The sequence below is a fragment of the Manacus vitellinus genome, unplaced genomic scaffold (genome assembly GCF_001715985.3).
Source record: "Manacus vitellinus isolate BGI_N305 unplaced genomic scaffold, ASM171598v3 scaffold_37_pilon, whole genome shotgun sequence".
Classification (NCBI taxonomy): Eukaryota; Metazoa; Chordata; class Aves; order Passeriformes; family Pipridae; genus Manacus; species Manacus vitellinus.
Window position 1 is genome coordinate 7831899 of NW_021940517.1, and position 7636 is coordinate 7839534.

The following is a 7636-nucleotide window of genomic DNA, read 5'->3' on the forward strand; positions in this document are numbered from 1 at the left end:
TTTGGGAGTGCCTGGTATTAGTCCATCCTAGGTGCAGAATGTGACATTTCACTTGTTAAATTTCATCCTTTTAATCACTGCCCAATGCTCCAATCTGTCTAGTTCCCTCTGCAAAGCCTCCTGATTCTCAACAGACTCAACAGCACCTCCTGGTTTGGTGTCTTTGGCAAACTTGCTAATGGTGCATTCAGCTCCTGCATCCAGATCGTTGATAAATATACTGAACAGAACTGGCCCTAGAACTGAGCCCTCAGGAACTCCACTGGTGAAAGGTCACCAGCCAGATGTAGCCCCTTTCACTAAAGCTCTTTGAGCTCTGCCTGCCCTGCAGCCAGTTCTTCACTCAGTGCATCATGAAGCTGCTCATCCCAAAGCTGGACAACTTGTCCAGATGGGTGCTGTGAGGGACAGTATAAAAAGCCTCACTAAAATCCAGAAAAACTACATCTACCTCCTTCCCTTTGTCCACTAGGCAGTGACCCTATCATAGAAGGATATCAAATTAGTTAAACAAACAGGATTTTCCTTTTGAGAACCAAAGTTGACTTTGCCTCATGACTGCATTATTCTTTAAATGCCTTTCAGTAGGACACAGTATAATCTTCTCCTTAATTATTCCAGTTAATTCTTTCCAAATTAACTTCCAGTTAAGGAAGTTTTGTCTAAAATTATGTGGCAATTATTTTGCTGATGCTTTTTTTCAAATGAAGTTTTTACATCTCCTTGTCTGTTTGGAGGAGTAGCTTTAAGTTTTGCTGAATTAGGTCAGCAAATCAGTGTTGTAATTGGCTCTTCTTCCCTCATGTTTTCTGTGCAGAAGCTTTAACAGTTTGGGCACATGGCTTTGATTTGGGGCAGAAGCCACAGTTTTGACTGAATTCTCCGAGGTCGAACAATATTCTGTAGGGTCTTCCTTTCACTGGCATTGCAACAACCTAGCAACCAGAACAGCTCTGACATCATATTCAGACAAAGATAACCCAACTTTCCTCAGCTCACTTTCCTTTAGAGAAAGGTAGAGCTTCAAGTTTTACATTCTCTGACAAAGGGGTCACTTGAGCATCCTGGTGGATGACCAAGCCACCATCCCTTATTATAGAGAGGAATTAATTAGAATAACCTTGTCATCCTCTGGAAAGAAGGTGTTGTTCAGTTGGATCTTTTTTTCTTTTTAAATAAGACCCAGCCTAACCTGTGTAAGAGTTGGTAAGAAACCACACAGAATTGGCTTGCAAGACATCACAGTTATCCAGACATACCAATGCAGCAATAATAATTTTTACAGTCTTAGTTGACTCCTTGTCATCTTCATGACAATCAAAAATAGAAATGGACTCTACACTGCCTATATAGTAGCAGCTAATGGGAACATCTTGCAGAGATGTGGAACACCAAATATCCAATAATCAGTCAGAAGCCAGCTGGTGGGGTTACTTCATGTGCACTACTTCATGTGCAGCTAGAATGCAGTTATTTTTAACAAGTGGCACAAAGACTTCAGGATGCACATACAGAAGAGAATAAGGTTTATAGAAAGTCCTGCTGAGACCTACAACAGCCAATATGCTTTTTAATCACATGCCTGGTAAAGAGAAAAGCAGATTGGCCACATATTGTTTATAATTTCATTATTATCTCTCACTGGATAGATAATATTCAGGCTATATTTCACTTGAAATAATTTACATGACCTGGTGCTCTTTTCCCCTCATGGTGCTTACCTTGCTCTAGGACAGACGTGCTCTGCTGGAGAATGCACCAGGTGGCTGCTTCACTTGTTGCAGAAGATGCAAGCTGAATGAGGTGGGACTATGAAATAGGGTTACAAGGCCTAGCTGCTTGGGAGAACAAGAAAATCATTAAACTAAACACTTCACATTGCTTTTTTCCCCATAGTTTCCCTGCATTTGACTTGTAAAAGTTATTCCAGTTTGTAGAGTTGAGGACTCAGAGCTGAAGGTTGAACAAATGGGAACATTGTTTGAGATGTTGAAAGAGCTAACTACTCTGCAGTGGCAGGTACTCACAATCTTACCCCTTCTGTTTAGCTTCTGCCTCAGCTTCCCACTGTAAGATGAGAATAGTTCCACCCTCATATTCCTCAAGGATACTGTGGAGATACTTTGTGAAGGAATCTGTGATGAGCACCACAGAGAAGCTCATCAGGGAACACTTCTACAGTAGAAGCAGAATTTGTGAGTAAATCAGGCCCAGGGCTACACAATGAATAATGACACCAAAGTACCAAGTAACTGCTCATTAACTGAGCATTCCCTATACTGTGCCTTGCAGGCATTCCTGCAACGGCAACTGGGAATGGTACTACATACAAATAAGGGAGGCAAACAGAAGATGCATAAGCAGATTTAACTCTGACATTTCTTAAATGAGTGCTTAAATTGGCTTCTCTAATGATATTCTAATGTATTTTTTTCATTTATCCAGATTCTGTTTAAATATCCTCAAATGTATTCACATCCTTGATGCAAGTATTTGTTTAGCTGGTATGGGCAGAACTGTAAAGAAATATAATCACTTTTATGGCCTTCTAATTTCTTATGAATAGATATTTCACAGCTGCTCTCTATAGTAATTTTCCAGAGTCTGAAGCAAACTCCTAGAACAAAAAGAACATGTGAAGCTTGAGCATTCTTTGTATTCTCAAAGTTTCTGTTGAGGTATTTTTTCATGACAATCTTAGCATCTGAAGTTTTGTCACTTGATCTTTTAAGGGTATGATTAACATGTTTATATCAGCACTGCAGATATATATATTAGAAATCTGTGTATTGTGTTCTGATGAGTAGGATAAAAGCTGATGTGCTTTCGGAGGGGGGAAGATTCTCAGACAAGAATCCTTCGTAGTGAACAGTCTTTGCAACAAGAAAGTTAAGGATGAAAAGTCATGTGAGCCACACTTGCCAGAGACAGGCTGTTATACTGTAAAGATCTTTAAAGTCACTGCAACTTGAAAGTTTTTTAAAAGTCACAATGATTCTTTTCTATCAAGTTTGACTCATTCCTTCCTTTCACTGAAAAAAATTTGTGCATCTCTTTAAAGTATGCAATAGAGAGAATGAAGGGCTCAAGGATGCCACCTAAAGCTCAAAGGCACAACAGGGTATGGTACAGTGAGAAGCTACACAACAAATAAATTGTGGAATGGGTGGTCTGTTGAAACACATCCTTATGCCATGCCTAGTGTATACTCCATAAAATGTCATTCTAAGCATAAGCAGTAGTCTAAACTCTGTTCCAGTTGTATTATTGTGCTGTGGCATATAAGGAAGTATTTGGCTTAGACTATGGTAATTGGAAAAAAACCCCATCCTGAAATAAAAAACCCATCAGTCAGGAGTGCAGTTTGAGTGCGAAGAACAGTGCAGCACTCAGTCACAGGGAGCTGTTGCACAGTTCTGCAGAGAGGAAGGCAAACAGGAGAGACCATTAGCAGCTCACTGGGCTGGGGGCTAGCTCGGGCCTTAGAGCCAAGCCTTACTGCCATTTGCAGCCACCTCACCTGCTCAAGGGAGCAAAGGGCACAACTGGTGTCAATGAGACAATGAGGAACAGGCACCCGAGTTAGTTACCCGTGAAACTAGGAAATGAAACTCAGGAAGGGAATACGCAGCAACTCCAACTGATACTCTCAAAGATTTCCACAACTTTTGAAGGGGTTTTGAACTAGACACCTGACCTATTTAACCAAAAATGTATTTGACTTTTGTGTCTTCTTAAACCAAGCAGTGTGGAACTGAAGCATGAGGCTGACGTGCATCCCAGCAGTGCCACAGCCACAGGCAATACTTCACACAATGCAGCCCATGAAAACCGAACTGCTGGCTCTCTGTTTATGACAGTATATGTATTAATTTAAAATCCCCCTTCTGGTCATTACTAGTTGGCATCGTATTTTTTTTTCTGTCTCAGTCGGCTGTTCATCACTTTATCAGTAGGTGGCAGTAATAGACAAGCCTGTGCAATTTCTACTTGTAATAGGAATTGGGGAAAGAAAAGACCCTATTTTAGGGTAAGGCTGCTCATTTTGTTTGTTCACAAGCGTGAGTGGTGTAAATGTACTTGACAAACTCAGACACACATCTCACTTTAATGGACAGAAAAGTTGTTCCCATACCAGTTCTGGTATTTATGGCTGTACCTAATTTGACAGTGCTATAAAGCTGAATTCAATTAGATGCAAATGTACAATATTTATTCCAAAGAGTCTCCCTAAAGATTAAATATGGAGATGCCTGTAAGATTCTCATAATTTTCCCTACTATTTTTCACACTTTTTTTTGCACATTAATATTTAATGTCTAAATGACTTTAAGTAATAGTTTTCAGTACAAGGAACATGTATTTCTTAGGAACCATTCTTCCCCCAAGTTTTCTTTAGTCTTCTTGAAGAAACAAATCCAGATTCTAATGCAGTCCCAAGGAGAGCCACAACTATGGCATTTTCTAGGACAATTATGTATACAGATTTTTATCCCTATACAATGAAGAGATAGGAAAAACTATATAATCAGGTCCTCCCAAAGTACATATTTTGTTACTCCTTTGATATCAGAAATCCAACTGGATAAATGACTGTCATATTGAAGTTCCAGGCTTTAATATGCACCTTTACAGACTGCTGTTCTTCAAATGTTCTTTCCTTCTGCTGGAGCTGATCCTATTGTAAGTCACTGCAAAAATGCTTGGTTATGATGTCCTTATGAATCAGCTGGCAACAATTCCTGTGTTTGCCCTGTGTCACTGACAGAAAAGTTCATATTTATTTTAACCTGTGCTGTAATGTAGAATAGCTTAAACTCACTTCCCCATTTTTCCCCTCCTTTGACTGTAATTTCTTAGAGGCTAGCTTAAAAATCTTGCCTATCAGTACCAGCCAAGCACCCTGCTACTAACTTAACACATCGTGTAGGAAGCAAAGAAGAGGAATTTAGTACATAATAGAGAGGAAGAAGTACAATGTTAGGATGCTAGCAGGCCTGGTCTTGTTTTCATTTAAGTTTAGTAGGAATCAAATCAGACTATCTGATGAAAATAAAAACTCATTGCTTCAGCCTACAGAAAACCTTACCGTTAGACAAATCAACATTTTGGAGAGCTTTTTTTTATATATTATGCTATACTTCATGATATAATACATATTTATTATTTAGAAGAAGGAACAAAAATATTCAGGTGTTTTTGTGTAGAGGTGAGGCAAGATGTTTCAGCATGAAACTCAAGTATCAGTAGCAGATTATCTAAACCATCTCAAAGGCCAAAGCAGCACAAAATATAATAATCACAAAGACATTTCCTGGTTTAGATGGATTGGAGGAAAAGATGTTTTTTTAAATGCTGATTCATGGATCAAGCTGGCATTCAAATTAAAAAAAACAAACCACAACGAACCCAAAACCAAACAACAAATCAGACGATGCCATTCTCTTTCAGAGTCAGTATTTTGATGGTGTTCTTGAATAAAGTAATATATTCATATGTGATCCAAAGCTGTTGCAATCATATTTGAACTGCAGATCTTCCAAGTGTGCCTTGCTCTCTTCCCCTTCAAATTAGTAATTAGTAATTTCATTCAAGGAACTGCTAAATAAGGCCCAATGATACTAGAGAAAGCTGTCCTGTTTTCTACTAAGGAATTACGCTTCTACATATTAACCTCTTCAAACACATTAGAGATATCTGCTAAAATAAACATACAATTTATTGTACTCCATGTAGGTTTTTTTAACTTAGAAGCATGAAATCATCCTAATAGATACGAATTTTTTTACCTACTGAAAGTTATTAATGAATGAAAGAAACAAACAAGTCCAACACACTCACAACTATTTGAAGAAAAATTTAAGAGAAAAAAGGGAGTTCAAAAGAATTACATTCGTCTCTTCAGAGTAATAATTCTGGAATTTTGCAAATGCAGCTCTTGTAACTAGTGATGCTCAAAACCACTGTGAAATGTTTCAGTCTCAGGACATCAGACACTAACCGTAATTGGAAACAGAAAGCAAGCTGTTTGCAATACTGTAATAAGCTGTGGCAATTTTGTTATTTTAGATGGGAATGTAAATGATGAGCCACAAATGCGAGTTGCTACAAAGCCTCTGAGAATAAAGCTGCATGCCCTATATTCCCCTCCCATGCTGTTCCAGTTAAAGTCACACATGCGGAAGGACAAATGAAAATGTTACCATGGTGATCAGAGCAGTTACCAAATCATGTACACTGTAGGAAGGATTCCCTAAAGAATATCATTAAGCATTTTGTTGCTCCCTTTTAACAAATATTTTCAGAAAGGCAGACTTATTTCACTGTCAATAAAACAGCTACCCGGTTAGCTAAAGCCTATTTCTCTACCCCCAAAATGAAAACACACCATGCATTAAGAAATATTCTTGTTAAAAGTTAGAAATGGGAACCTTCAGCTGAAAACTTTGAAATAGGAACCAAGGATCAACCAACCCAAGATAAGACCTGTTCAAGACATTTGAATGTTCTTCAGCATAGGTACTGTGAAGCAGCTCTATGCCTATCAAACTACTGATGTCTTAAGCTGCCAAACTAAAAAACAGATCCTTAAATGAAAGACATCCCAAAAGCCTATTGGTTAAAAGGAATGTTGTTATATCATTTTTTTTACAAGAATATAGCAAGGTGGTTCTGTGTCAGATGCGAGGTGAGTTCTACCAGCAGCAGAACCACAGTTCCAAAGCCACATGTCTCGTGTGACCAGACTGGTACCTGAATGCAGTTGGGTGCAGCACATTATCCAAGTTGGTAGGCAAAGAAAACAAAACCTGTACAATGCAGTCATCTTGTATTTCATTGCAAAAAACCAGTACAACAGACATTGATGGAAACTGCTAAAAATAAGCCGGACAAGGTACATGCACTTCGGGGAAACGCACATGACTTTGTTCACCAAACTGCCCTTTTTTAGCATCTACACTGAATGTTTAAGTACATCCCAAGGCCCTCAGTTCCTCAGCTGGTCTTTGCCTTGCAGGTATTTAAGATGCTTATGGAATACAACTTCGTGCAGAGGAAGGAAGGAAGCATGATCCATTACAGGGGGCTGTTCAGAGTCTCAAGTCAGTTGAACTAGTGCAGTTGTCCAACAAAATTGTCAGTCAGCCCCAGACATAAGGCAGAAGACACATTGTAAATAAGAAGTACTGCAATGAGTGAACTGTCCTAATACATCAGATCAGAGAGGAGCTTTCAATTATTATTCAAGAAGAATAAAAAAACCCCATCTGTAATGTAACAGTTGCTTCCATCAGATGCCTTGTGTGAGTTTAATTTTATTTATTGAAGAAGGCAATCATATTCCACACCTCATTCTTTTCCTCTCACTGCACTTTCAACAAAGTCAAAACAAAAAAATCTCCCTGAACCTCTATAAATTACTTGCTGACAACTGAACTAATCTGCAGCTACAAAATATACCAACATAGTGGCTGTCAATGGCACAGTGGTCTTGCTGCATATTCTAGAACAACATTCATTTACCATTACTCTCCATCCCCATGAAGTCTTACTCTCGTGGCCAAAAGCATGTAGAGAGTTGCTCAGAAAATATAATCCCCCTCCCTGTGCTGTTCAGGGCAGTTTTACACCCTCC